Genomic DNA, 12,759 nt, shown 5'->3' with positions numbered 1-12,759 from the left:
TAACACATGTGTGGTGTTCATCTGAATGAGTGGTTCAGATGAAGTCCAAAAGCGGCTTGACCCTGGTCAGCCAGTGACCCTCACGCCTGAGTGGGGATTTGAATCCGGGCCTCTCCAATCCTTGGTCCAATACTGTAAGCCAGAGCTGGCTCCAAATACCTGAAAGACTAACTCCTAATACAGACCCCCCCCAAGGTGTTAAGATCGACAGAGGGGTCTCCCTTGGTTGTCCCACCAGCCTCAGAAACTCGGGGTGGCGGCAGCAACCTGGGAGAGAGCCTTCTCTGTAGCAAACCTCCCAAAAGAGGTGTGCCTGGCTTCTCCACTGCACAACTTTTCAACAAATGCTGAAGACACACCTCTTTAACCTGGCTTTAGATATTTAGGACCCACCTTATTTCTGTGATTGTAAATTGTTTTGAACTCTTTTAAGATGGTGTTTTATTGGTTGTAACCTGCCCTGGGACCTTAGGGTGAAGAGCCGGTAATAATAATAATAATAATAATAATAATAATAATAATAATGGACCCTCCACATGCTCAAAACAAAAAAAATTTATTTCCAGTAGCACCTTAGAGACCAACTAAGTTTGTTATTGGTATGAGCTTTTGTGTGCATGCACACTTCTTCAGATACCTTCTTCAGATGCATGCACACAAAAGCTCATACCAATAACAAACTTAGTTGGTCTCTAAGGTGCTACTGGAAGGAATTTGTTTGTTTGTTTGTTTGTTTCGACTACGGCAGACCAACACGGCTACCTACCTGTAACTAGAGCTATGGAAGCCTCCACATGCCGTTGGACTCCCATCAGCCCCAGCCAGCATGGCCAACCATTAGGGACAGTGGGAATTATAGTCCAACAACATTTGGAGGGCCACGTGATTATTGGCATTTGAAGAGTGCTTGCCATTTTCTGCCTCTTCCGTTTTGCCCTTGCAGCTACTCTCTTGCAGCCCAGACTTTGCTAACCATACTCAACTCTTCTCTTTTTATAAACCCCCTACAGATCATTGCACTCGGACGGACATCTCTTCCCGCCCACTGCACAAGGAAGGGAGTGTGCAGAACTCTCGCCCCCCTCTCTCCCAACCCTTGTACCAGTGCCAAATGTGTCCCCCACTGGTACAGAGGATGGAAGGGAGGGTGGTGCACAGACACAGTCCTCTTTGGAGTCTTCCCTCCCCAACTCTGATGACAGCTCTAAGCCAGCATCTTCCAGCACCATCTTCCCTTCAACCAGCTCTGAAAGCCAGGCGGCCTCATCTTCTCCCTGCCTTCACTCATAACCACTGGCTCTGCTGATGGCGTTCCCAACGTGTCATCCTCAGACATCTTTAGAGCCCATCAAGGCCTCCTGCCCTTCTCTTGGACAGTTGCCTATTTTGGTTTTTGGTTTTACCTTCTGGAGTTTTGTGGGGGAAAGGGGTATAGGAGCCTTGCCTATTTTATATTTGCATTGGCACTTTTTCTTCTGTGAAATTTTGTGGTACCCATGACAGGTAATGCGATTTCCAAATGTGACCCCCTCCCCACTCCGGGCACAAAATGATGATGATAATAATAATAATAATAATAATAATAATAATAATAATAATAATAGGGACCTCTGCCTGCTAAGCCCAGCCTTGGCCAAAGGAAACCATCTTTTCCTAGCTTCACACAAATTCTTCTTCTGAGGGCCTTCTTGGTAGTGGCGCCCGCCCTGTGGAACGCCCGCCCTTCAGATGTGAAGGAAATAAGTAGCTATCTTATCTTTAAAAGACATCTGAAGGCAGCCCTGTTTAGGGAAGTTTTTAATATTTAATGCTGTATTGTTTTTAACACTCAATTGGAAGCCGCCCAGAGTGGCTGGGGAAACTCAGCCAGATGGGCGGGGTATAAATAAATGATTATTATTATTGGCTGGCCAAATTAAAAATTGTCCTCGACATGATCGGAAGGATTGTCATTTTTTTGCAGACTGATTTTGGGAGGGAAAACTGGAGCTGCGCTGGGGACTCTAGCAGGCTATGAAACACAATCACAGACCACATCTGGATCTCGCCATTTAAAGCGCTATGGTGCCACTTTTAGCCGTTATGGCTTCCCCCAAGGAATCCTGGGAACTATAGATTGTTAAGCATGCTGAGAGCTATAAGAAGACTACTTTTTCTCTCAAAGAGCTACCATTTCTAGAGTGGCATAGCCATCAATCCCTCTTCCCGGGGAATGCTAGTAATAGTAGCTCTTTGAGGGGAATAGTGTGGCCTAGCAGCTCTCAGCAGCCTTAACAGATGACTGTTCCCAGAATCTTTTGGGGGGCAGCCATGACCGTTAAAAGAGGTATAACAGTGCGGATGCGACTGGGGTTAGAGAGAGGGCAGTGAGTAACTAGGAATGGGGCGACTGGAGAAGGTGTTTGTGACAGCCTGTTTTGTTAGTGGCTGCAAGTGTGCGGCAGAGTGGGAGAAGCGCTCTCTCTCTATGGGGGAAGCTGGAGGGGAAATGCAGCCAGGCATAAAACCAGGAGTGTGGGATGGGGAAAAGGGGACTGCAAGATGGCAAGGTAGAAGAGTCGTCCAAGACATTTCGCCGCCTGAAGCGGAAAAACTGAACGGCGCCACCTACAAAGTCAAGGTGCCTAGTACTCAAGGCCAGCCAAGTCATTTTGGCGGCTGAGGCAGAAGATGTCACGCACGCCTCTCTGGCAGTAAAAAAAATATCAACAATAAAATTAAATAAACAGAACAATTTTCTGCCCTTTCATGACATCCAAGTCAGCTTCTTGAGGAGAACCAGTGCTTTTTACCAAAAAAATTAAAAAATTAGGGGTACTCTCATTTTGACTCAAGAAAATCACCATTTTATAGTTCAAATCAGGAAAAATAAATACAGCAAATGGACAAAAGTACAAAGATTCACAAAAATTTTAGTAGTGTGCGTACCCTTGTGCCCCCCCAGAAATAAAGCACTGAGGAGAACAGATGTAAAGGATTGTGTGTGTGTGCAGGGAAAGAAAGAGGTTTTATTATGCAAACTGGATTAAGTGGGTTGGGGATATGCTTTTCTCTCTCGTTATTCTTAGGGCTCAAGGTCGCCCAGCGGCATGGCTTGGCCACGGATTCAGGACTACTTCACACAGAAAGACTTCTTCGCAAAATGCATCATTTTGGGTAGGGGTAGCTTATGCCGGATTGCACATCTCCCACAATCCATTGCCATTGGCCCTTCTTGTTGGGGCTGATGAGAGTTGAAGTCCAGCCAACACCTCGGAGGCCACAGCTTCCTCATCCCTGATTGGTGGAATTCAAGAAGCGGCGATGGCCACTGGCCTATGTGGCTTTAAAGGTGGTTTGGCAAATTCATGTAGGAAAAGGCTACTGGCGGCTCTTGGCCATGATGGTTAAATGCAGCCTCCATGTTTATAGAGGCAGTGTGGAGCTGAATCGCAGGGCATCGCGCCAGAGGAGTATTTATAATTTTATTTTTCGAACAGATTTTAGCCATCCTCTCCTGGTATGCCCCACAGAGAAACCTACGGTCTGCAAATAAAAACATCCTGAAGGTCCCAGGCCTCAGAGAAGTTAGGCTGGCCTCAACTAGAGCCAGGGCCTTCTCGGCTGCGGCTCCAATCTGGTGGAACGCTCTGTCACAAGAGACTAGGGCCCTGCGGGACCTGACATCTTTCCGCAGGGCCTGCAAGACAGAGCTGTTCCACCAGGCCTTTGGTCAGGGCGCGGCCTGACTCCCTCCTCTGGCAACCTGCACAGAATTTGGCTTAATGGTTGCCATCAACTTGATTTTAATTAATTTTTATAATGAAATATTTTTAGAATGTTGGATTATTTGATTGTTGTTAGCCGCCCTGAGCCCGGCTTCGGCTGGGGAGGGCGGGATATAAATAAAATTTTTTTATTATTATTATTATTATTATTATTATTATTATTATTATTATTATTATCCTCCCATCTACACCAGCAGTGGGGAACCTGTGGCCTTCCAGGTGTTGGACTTCCAACTTGCCTCAGCCTCAGCCAACCATCGCCAGTCTTAAGGAATGATGGGAGTTGTTGCCTAGCAACCTCTGGGGGGGTGTCACATGGTCCCCACCCCTGCTCTATGAAAAACAAGTGGCGCAGACTGAAGAACAGCTTTAATATGAAAATGCCTGGTTAATTAAATAAGATCTGACCCGGCTCTGAAATGATTGTAGCGTTGGCGCCAGTCGTACTCTTGGCGGACATCATTCTGCAAATGCTGGCAGGGCGATCACTCAAAAAGCAGAATAATTTGCAGGATTTGCCAGTCCCTTTGGCATGATCCTGTGCTTTGGGGGAAGTTTCCATCCTACCAGGACTGTAGTCCCAACTGTGGGATAAAAACTGCCACTGGGTTCCAATGGTCTCTGCGTTTTGGCTCAAAGCATTGCAGTCCCCCCACGTCCCTATGCATCTCTGAGGCCTGTTTACCTTTCCTTTCCATGCTGACAAGCCCCTATGAAATCTTCCTAGCAGCCTCCATTTCCACTGCTCTAAATAGCAGCCTTGCTCCAAGCACATTGTGACTGCTCTAACTTAGGCTCCATTGATTCTTCTTGTTTTTTTAGTCACAGTCATCCAATAGGGATGGGGGAGGAATTGGGTTCAGTGCACATTTAAAGGAAAAAGCCACAGATTCATACTTGCTGAAACAAAAACGTGGACCAAAATATAGTTCGCCTTCAAAATTCAGAGTTTGCTTTTCAATAAATGCATAGAAAAATGATGTGTGTGTTTGTGTCCGTGTGACAATGACATACAAAGATGCATTATATTAGGGAAACTGCTTTGCAAAACTTTGTTATGTTAGGCAGAAGTGCATACAGAAATGTGGATATTAGGAGAAATTCACAACAGGAGGATTTAAAAAATAATAATTAAAAATGCAAAGTGATGTGGAAGTGGGGAGGACTTGGAACTTAAAGACTGGAAAAAATGAGAAACGCACAGCAGTAGAAATTGTCAGCATGTTTAGCATCACTGGGTGACATAAAAGTTAGGACCCCTGTGCTCTAGGAAAACTTAACTTTGGTGGGTAACTACTCAAATTAGTCTGTGGAGAGGCTATATTAACCATTAATGTCTTAAGAATATGCTTGAAACAATACCACAAAGTCTTTGTGTGTGGAGATGGTAAAACTACAGACTTATACCCAGTTATTGTCATTCAAAGTTTTATTATTTTGGAAAATAACATTTTTATTAATTAAAACCTTTGGTGGGGGAAATGGCACAGTTGGTGGCATAGTGGTGCGTTTTTGAATTTCGGGACCTCATCCTGACAGCTCCCAGTGCTAGGCAGGCACCTTAAATCCGAAAATCCAGGTAGCTGTGTTGATTACCCACATCTGGCAGAGAAGTGCCATCTTGATGTTGAACTCCAAGTGCCTTCAGTGCCATCAGTGATCAGTGCTGATGGGAACTGTAGTCCAGCAGCACCAGAAGGGCACCATATTGGCAGCCCCCTGTACATAGCACAACACCCACTGTGATTATTATCTGCAGGGCCGCAGCCCTACGCGAAGTTTCCTGGGTGTAAGCCGCACAGCTCATTGATGCTAGCAACCTCTGACTACAAAGATTTGGCTTATTGCAAGACACATTGAACTTTAAAGGAAGATATTCAGCCAGCTGAAATTCAACATTTAAGTATTTAATCCAGGATCGGGGAGCCAGTTACCCTCCCATTGTTGCTGGACTGCCACACTCATTATCCACTTCATTGGCCATGCCAGCTCCGGCTGTTAAGATCGAGCCCAGCAGTTTGAGCCCCCCCCCCCGGTTTAATTAGAAATGCTAACAATCTTGCAAAGGAGCTGCGGGTGGTGCTGTGGTCTAAACCACTAAGCCTCTTGGGCTTGCCAATCAGAAGGCCAGCGGTTCGAATCTCCACAACGGGATGAGCTCACATTGCTCTGTCCTAGCTCCTGCCAACCTAGCAGTTTGAAAGCACGCCAGTGCAAGTAGATAAACAGGTACTGCTGTGGCGGGAAGGAAAACAGCGTTTCCATGCACTCTGGTTTCTGTCACGGTGTTCTGTTGCGCCAGAAGCGGTTTAGTCATGCTGGCCACATGACCTGGAAAGCTGTCTGCGGATAAACACCGGCTCCCTCAGTCTGAAAGCAAGATGAGCACTGCAACCCATAGTTGCCTTTGACTGGACTTAACCATCCAGTGGTCCTTTACCTTTATCAAAGAGCCTAGGGCTTGCCGATCAGATCGGTGGTTTTAATCCCCATGACGGGGTGAGCTGCCGTTGCTTGGTCCCTGTTCCTGCCAACCTAGGAGTTCGAAAGCACATCAAAGTGCAAGTAGATAAATAGGTACCACTCTGGTGGGAAGGTAAATGGCGTTTCCGTGCGCCGCTCTGGTTTGCCAGAAGTGGTTTAGTCATGCTGGCCACATGACCCGGAAGCTGTCTGCGGACAAACACCAGCTCCCTCGGCCAGTAAAGCGAGATGAGCGCCGCAACCCCAGTCGTCCGTGACTGGACTTAACTGTCAGGGGTCCCTTTACCTTTAAGGTGAAGAAGGAACCCCGTTGAATAAAAGAAAGGAGCTATCCAACCTCTGCTTATCCCTGCCAGCCCAGCCCCACTTCCTGGATGCTAATCTGTCACAATCAATAATGAAACCTGAAAGTCTCCTTATCAAGTCATTCATTAGCCACCAAGAGGAGGAGGCTCCCTCAATTAAACTCCCAAGTTTTCCTGCTATGAAAAGAAGACCTCTTTTGGGTTACCCTCTACATGACACTACTGGAAAGCTAGGGAAAGCCTACAGCTGCTTTTACACAGGTGTTAAAAGGGGAGAACACCTGCCCTGCACCCCTTTTATCGCATCTGATCACCCAGATCTTGCTTTGGCAGTTCACAGCAGATGTACACACGCACACCTCCCTAGGACTGTGTTTCAATTTGGGCCCTCAGAAAAATGCCACAGTGCCATAGAGAGCACAATGTTAATTCCTCCTCCTCTTCAGTTTAATGTCTGGGCCTCATGCCCACTGAGACATTCCCAGCACCTGCCAGATTGTACAGCGGTACCTCAGATTATGAACTTAATTAGTTCCAGAGGTCCGTTCTTAACCCAAAACCGTTCTTAACCTGAGGCGCACTTTCGCTAATGGGGCCTCCTGCTGCCGCCACACTGCTGGCACACGATTTCCATTCTCATCCTGGGGCAAAGTTCTCAACCTGAGGTACTACTTCTGGGTTAGCGGAGTTTGTAACCCGAAGCATTTGTAACCCGAAGTACTGTATATGGATAGGTTGTGCAGGGGTGGGGGGATGCACTCTGTACACGCACAGGAGCACATTGATGCTGTGTTATTCACTCATGTTTTTCCAGTCCTGGCACTAAGCTCACAGGTCCCAAAGTAAGAGCTCAGCTAAACTGCAGGTGGGCTTTTGCCCTTGCAAACAATCTCGGCACCCTCTTTTGCTTCTGTCTCTTGTAATGTGCTGCCACCCAGTGGCCTTCCTGGCAAATTGCATCAGGTAATTCAGAGGTGGATCCCAACATAACCTTTCCTTGCCTCTTATTCTGTCCCGCTGACCATTGCTTGGTAAGTGCTGCAGTTACTTTCCACAAGCAGACCTTTCTCCTTTCCCCAGGCCAGCTCAGTCAGGGCTACTGCTCACTTCCTAGCCTCAATATTACCTTGGATGGAGATGGAATGGTCTTAATCTATGTAGCTAGGAGGGAATGGTTGACGAACATTTACTTATTTATAATATATATGTTGCACCTTTCCTTCAAGGAGCTCAAGGTGGGATACCTAGTTTTCTCCCTTCCCATTTTGTCCTGTGAGGTTGGTCTTGCTAAAAAACTGGCTGGTCCAAGGTCACCCAGGGACCTTCGCGGCTGACCAGGAAAAGCAGAATAAGTTTTGAGTTAAGCAAATCCCTGCTTTTATCAAACTCAAGAAACTTAAAGATACTTTTGTGTAAATATCTGAGTTCTAGTGGAGGGCTGCAGTAACACTGGAACGTCTTGCTACAGTATTTGGAACTGATCAAAAGGTCTAAGAGACTTGGGGGGGGGTGTTCCTAGCTTTTTGGCTTCTTGTGAAACATAGGAGCTTAAAGAGTTTGCAAGATGGGTTTTTATATTTTCTTAAAAGGAATTCTGGAGATCTTTGGCCAGCAACTGCTATCTATGATAGCTGAATACAGCTGTGAAAAAGCTGGTTTCCATGTTGAGGATCATTCGGAAAGGGGTTGCAAATAAAACTGTCGATACCATAACGTCTCTATGCCAATCCATGGTGTGGCCACACTTGGAATGCTGTGTAATTTTCTGGCTGCTGCACCTCAAAAGGGTATATTGCAGAACTGGGAAAGGTTTGCAAAAGAGCTATCAAAAGTTACAAAAGTTTTGTCTCACCATTTGAGAATCTCATTCATTTTGGAGCCCCTGGTGGACAAGGACCCACAGCCAACAAACCAAGTTATTTTCGGGAACAAACATTTATCCAGCTCTTTTCCAGCCCCTCGTTCTGTAGCCACAGCCACCCAAAGCATCACCATCTAACGAACACAAGAGATCATAAGGAAGGACGAATGCAACATTGGAACAAATTTTCTTTATAACGTTAAAAAGATATGCATAAAAACAATATACCTCCGTTTGAAGATGGCTTCAAGTGTCATTGCAAAGATCTTCCAGGGCAAGCTTTTGCAAATAATGTCTCCCCAAATAATGGGTGTAAGGAAACACTGACACATAACCAAGCCATAGTAAGGATGTGAAGAAAGACTTCTCTCTTTCATAGGCTGAATGAGATCCATCTGCTTGGCCCCAATCCCTTACCCACCCACCCCCAGGTGTGTAGGAAGGGGGGGGCGGTCTACCCCGGGTGTCATCCAAGAGGGGGTGACAAAATCCTCCCGGGTGGATCGCCACTGCGCCGATCGGACCCCAATCAGCATGTGTGCCACTCCAGGTGCCCAAGAGGTTAGCTCCACCGCTGTCCTCAATAGGCCCCGAGGCCTAGTAGGCTGAGGTTGAAGAACAACACCAAGAAAGATGGCACGAAACGCCACCGGAATAATCCTGGCACTATCATTATTTGTGTTCCTGATACTACTGGGAGTATCTTTCGTAAGCCAGTTTATAGCCTCTTGGAGCTATAAAGTGAGATGCAAGGATTCCAAATAAATAAAGGCAAAACGTCTGCCTTTGGGTTGGCCATATTGTGCCTGCAGGCTACAGGGGTTTCCAACTTCCTGAACAATTTCTTCCCTGATTTTGCTGCTTGTGTAACCGCTCAGGTCCTGTGGGAGGAAGCAGCAGCTCAGAATCGGGGGGCTCACTGATGGGCGGCAAAGAGGGAGATCCCCGGCCGCGTCCTGCCTTAAATAGGGCAGGCCACGCCCCCGAGCCAGCTGATTGGCCGGCCAGGGGATGACGCGGCAGGGAATCCCCTCAATCACACGGTGCTGGCTCTGCCCGCCGCGCACGTGGAGGGGTCGTGAAGCCCGCAACTCCACCACCTCCTTAGGCGGAAGTGGCTTTGTCTGTCACCAGAAAAGTGGTATGATGACGCTCAGCTTGCCTGCCTAGAGGGGCCGGGCCCAAGGAGTGTATGGTGGGTGCCAGGTGGTAAGTTTCTCTCTGCAAGGCTCTCCTTAGGTGAAGCAACCTATGATGCCGTCAACACACTTACTTCTGACACCAGGGACAAGTTCCTAGTGATCGGGGCGTCACAGAGAAAAGACCCCCAAGCATAAGACTGACAGGTGATTTGTGAAGACCGTTTCCATCCACGTAGAAAAGCCAGTCTTCTGCAGTCTAAAGATGGCTTCCAAGTGCCACTGTTATCATGCTCTTATGCTCTTCAAAACCGACCGAATTTCCCATAATGTCCGGAGAGAGACCTAAGAGCAAAAGAGAAAAGTTAAGTTCCCTGCGGACACTAGGAGGACTGTTCCAGTCCCAAATTCCAGGCCCAGGCTTCAATTTAGGGAAGCTTTTAATGTTTGATGCATTACTGAATTTTAATATTTTGTTGAAAGCCGCCCAGAGTGGCTGAGGAAACCCAGCCAGATGGGTGGGGTATAAATTATTATTAATAAATATTATTATTTCAACTGGAATTGGCAATTTAATAATAATATTTTCTAACATAATAATTTAATTATTTACATGCAACCCACCTTATATATATAATTTTTATTAAATTTTCTGTTTTACAATTTAAAGTACTGTACTCATTTTTACACCCCAATGACTTCCATTCTTCTCTTTCCATGGTTCATTTTGGGTATCATAAATCCCTGCATATTTTACAGAAACTATACCAGTCAGTATTCCGTTATTACATCCATCATAACTTCTCTACACTGTTGAATTTATCTTAATGCTGTCAGCGTTTTCAGCTGTGCATAGTTATTTCCCATATATTCAATAAACATTTTCCAATCTTCTCTAAACGTATGTTCTTCTTGTTCTATACGTTAAGTCTGCAAGCTGCGCATATTCTGTCAACTTAAGCTGCCATTCTTCTTTGGCTGGGACCTTGCATGTTTTCCATTTTGGGGCTAACAAAACACGGGCCGCAGTAGTGGCATACATAAATAAACTTTTTTGACACCTGGGAATTTCAGTCTGAATTATCCCCGACCTATCTGACTGGGTTGCCCAAGTCATTCTGGATGGCTCCCCACAAAATATTTTTAAAATTATAAAACATCAACCATTAAAAACCTTGCTGAACAAATCTGTTTTCAGATGTCCACTAAAAGTGTAACAATAAATTTATTATTTATATTATATTCTCTCTCTCTCTCTCATTTCATTCTAAATGCCTGCCATCTTCTTGGCCAGACCCACAAGCCTTCCTTCCACATAACACCCCCAAAATCCCATCCCCTGCCCACCCTCCCGCTGGACACCTCATGCATCTCCTCACTCACCATGGTTGCCTGGGCAGGAGGTGGTTCTCCTTCAGTCTAGGCTGGGGCTTCATCGTTCCTCATGGAAGCCTGGGTGCACGTCTCCAAAATGCATCTCACATACTGTTCACCTATTGCAGTTTTCTGAAACCGGCAATAGCTCAGGCTGTGAATTCAGGGAAAAGCTTCTCCGCATCTGAGACTGCAGAACCGAGAAAACGAGGAGAGGAATCGGCGCCCTCCGGGATCCTGGAAGCAAAGAGTAAACAGACATTGCTTGGGGCTTCTGGGGGGTGCAGGGTAAGGCTGCCCACTCTTTTGTTTTCTCAGATATAGTGGTAAAGGTAAAGGGGCCCCTGACCATTAGGTCCAGTTGTGGCCAACTCTGGGGTTGCGGCGCTCATCTTGCTTTATTGGCCGAGGGAGCTGGAGTACAGTTTTCTCGGGTCATGTGGCCAGCATGACTAAGCTTCTTCTGGCGAACCAGAGCAGCGCACGGAAACGCCATTTACCTTCCTGCCGGAGTGGTACCTATTTATCTACTTGTACTTTGACGTGCTTTCAAACTGCTAAGTTGGTAGGAGCAGGGACCGAGCAACGGGAGCTCAGCCCGTCGCAGGGATTCAAACTGCCAACCTTCTGATCAGCAAGTCCTAGGCTCTGTGCCTAACCCACAGCGCCACCCGCATCCCAATATAGTGGTACCCCGGGTTAAATACACTTCAGGTTACAGACTCCGCTAACCCAGAAATAGTACCTCAGGTTAAGAACTTTGCTTCAGGATGAGAACAGAAATCGTGCTCCGGCGGTGCGGCGGCAGCTGGAGGCTCCATTAGCTAAAGCGGTGCTTCAGGTTAAGAACAGTTTCAGGTTAAGAACAGACCTCCGGAACAAATTAAGTAAGTAACCAGAGGTACCACTGTACGAACATCAGGTGACGGGGAAACTTGATGCAAAACTACAACAGGAGAAGCAAGAAAGGACCTGAAGGAAGGTTAGATCACCTCCTAGCATTCTCCAAGATCATGATAATCTCCTTATTCACTGTCCTCCTTCCTAATCCTATTGCAGGACTTGGGAATCTCAACTCCATGGCCCAAATACAGCTTTCCAGGTAGCATTTGTTCCTTTGGGAAGGGGGCAAAGTGGCCCTGTTCTGTTTGCACCTTGAAAGGAACCCCCAATTGTCCTTATTTCCGAATGTTAAGCAGAGCTCACATGGTGACTTTGGTGGAAACTAGAGCAATCGGCCCCATGATGCATCTGCCTCCATTTCTCCAATAGGGGGCGGGGCTTGAGGTTGAGCGAACGCACCTCCCCGATTGGTCCCCCCCCCACGCCTGCCATTCTCCAATAGGTCAAAATCCATGTAAGCACCTCCTCCCCTTGCTGCCACTCAAGATGCCCCACTGCCACTCAAGCCACAGAGCACCGCCTTCCTGTAGCTTTGAATAAGCTGGATGTTGAGGCTTCCTGTTTCCTTTTGTACCCACTGGCCTGTTTGCCCTGTCAGTCACCTGGAGCCCATAAACGATTGGGCCTCCTGGGGGAAGTGGGAGGGGGCAATGGGTCTTAGTCCTATCTCACATTCAAAGTGTGTCATGGCCTCCAATGTTTCTCCTATGAAAATAGGGATGTCCTATTCAATAATAATAATAATAATAATAATAATAATAATAATAATAATAATACCCCACCCTTCTGAGTGGGTTGTCCCGGCCACTCTAGACGGCTTCCAACATATATAAAAACATAATAAAACATTTTTAAAAACTTCCCTATATAAGGCTGCCTTCAGGTATTTTATTAAAGTTGTATAGCTACTTATCTCCTTGACTCGG

The 12,759-nt window shown here is 46.5% G+C and overlaps 1 protein-coding gene and 1 long non-coding RNA gene across 2 annotated transcripts in view; one reads left to right on the top strand and one right to left on the bottom strand.

Annotated features, from left to right (window-relative positions):
• Positions 1-12,759, top strand: part of IRF3 (interferon regulatory factor 3) — a 336,177-nt gene that overhangs the window by 273,063 nt on the left and 50,355 nt on the right. The gene's annotated exons all lie outside the window — the stretch shown is intronic.
• On the bottom strand, positions 8,593-11,349 carry LOC128400368 (uncharacterized). The gene is made up of 2 exons (XR_008327328.1): positions 10,940-11,349; positions 8,593-9,901 (listed from the first exon to the last, which is right to left on the bottom strand). It is a non-coding gene; the product is annotated as an uncharacterized LOC128400368 (long non-coding RNA).

This window comes from Podarcis raffonei, chromosome 13, assembly GCF_027172205.1.
Source record: "Podarcis raffonei isolate rPodRaf1 chromosome 13, rPodRaf1.pri, whole genome shotgun sequence".
Lineage (NCBI taxonomy): Eukaryota > Metazoa > Chordata > Lepidosauria > Squamata > Lacertidae > Podarcis > Podarcis raffonei.
This window is presented reverse-complemented; position numbering and strand designations above follow the sequence as displayed.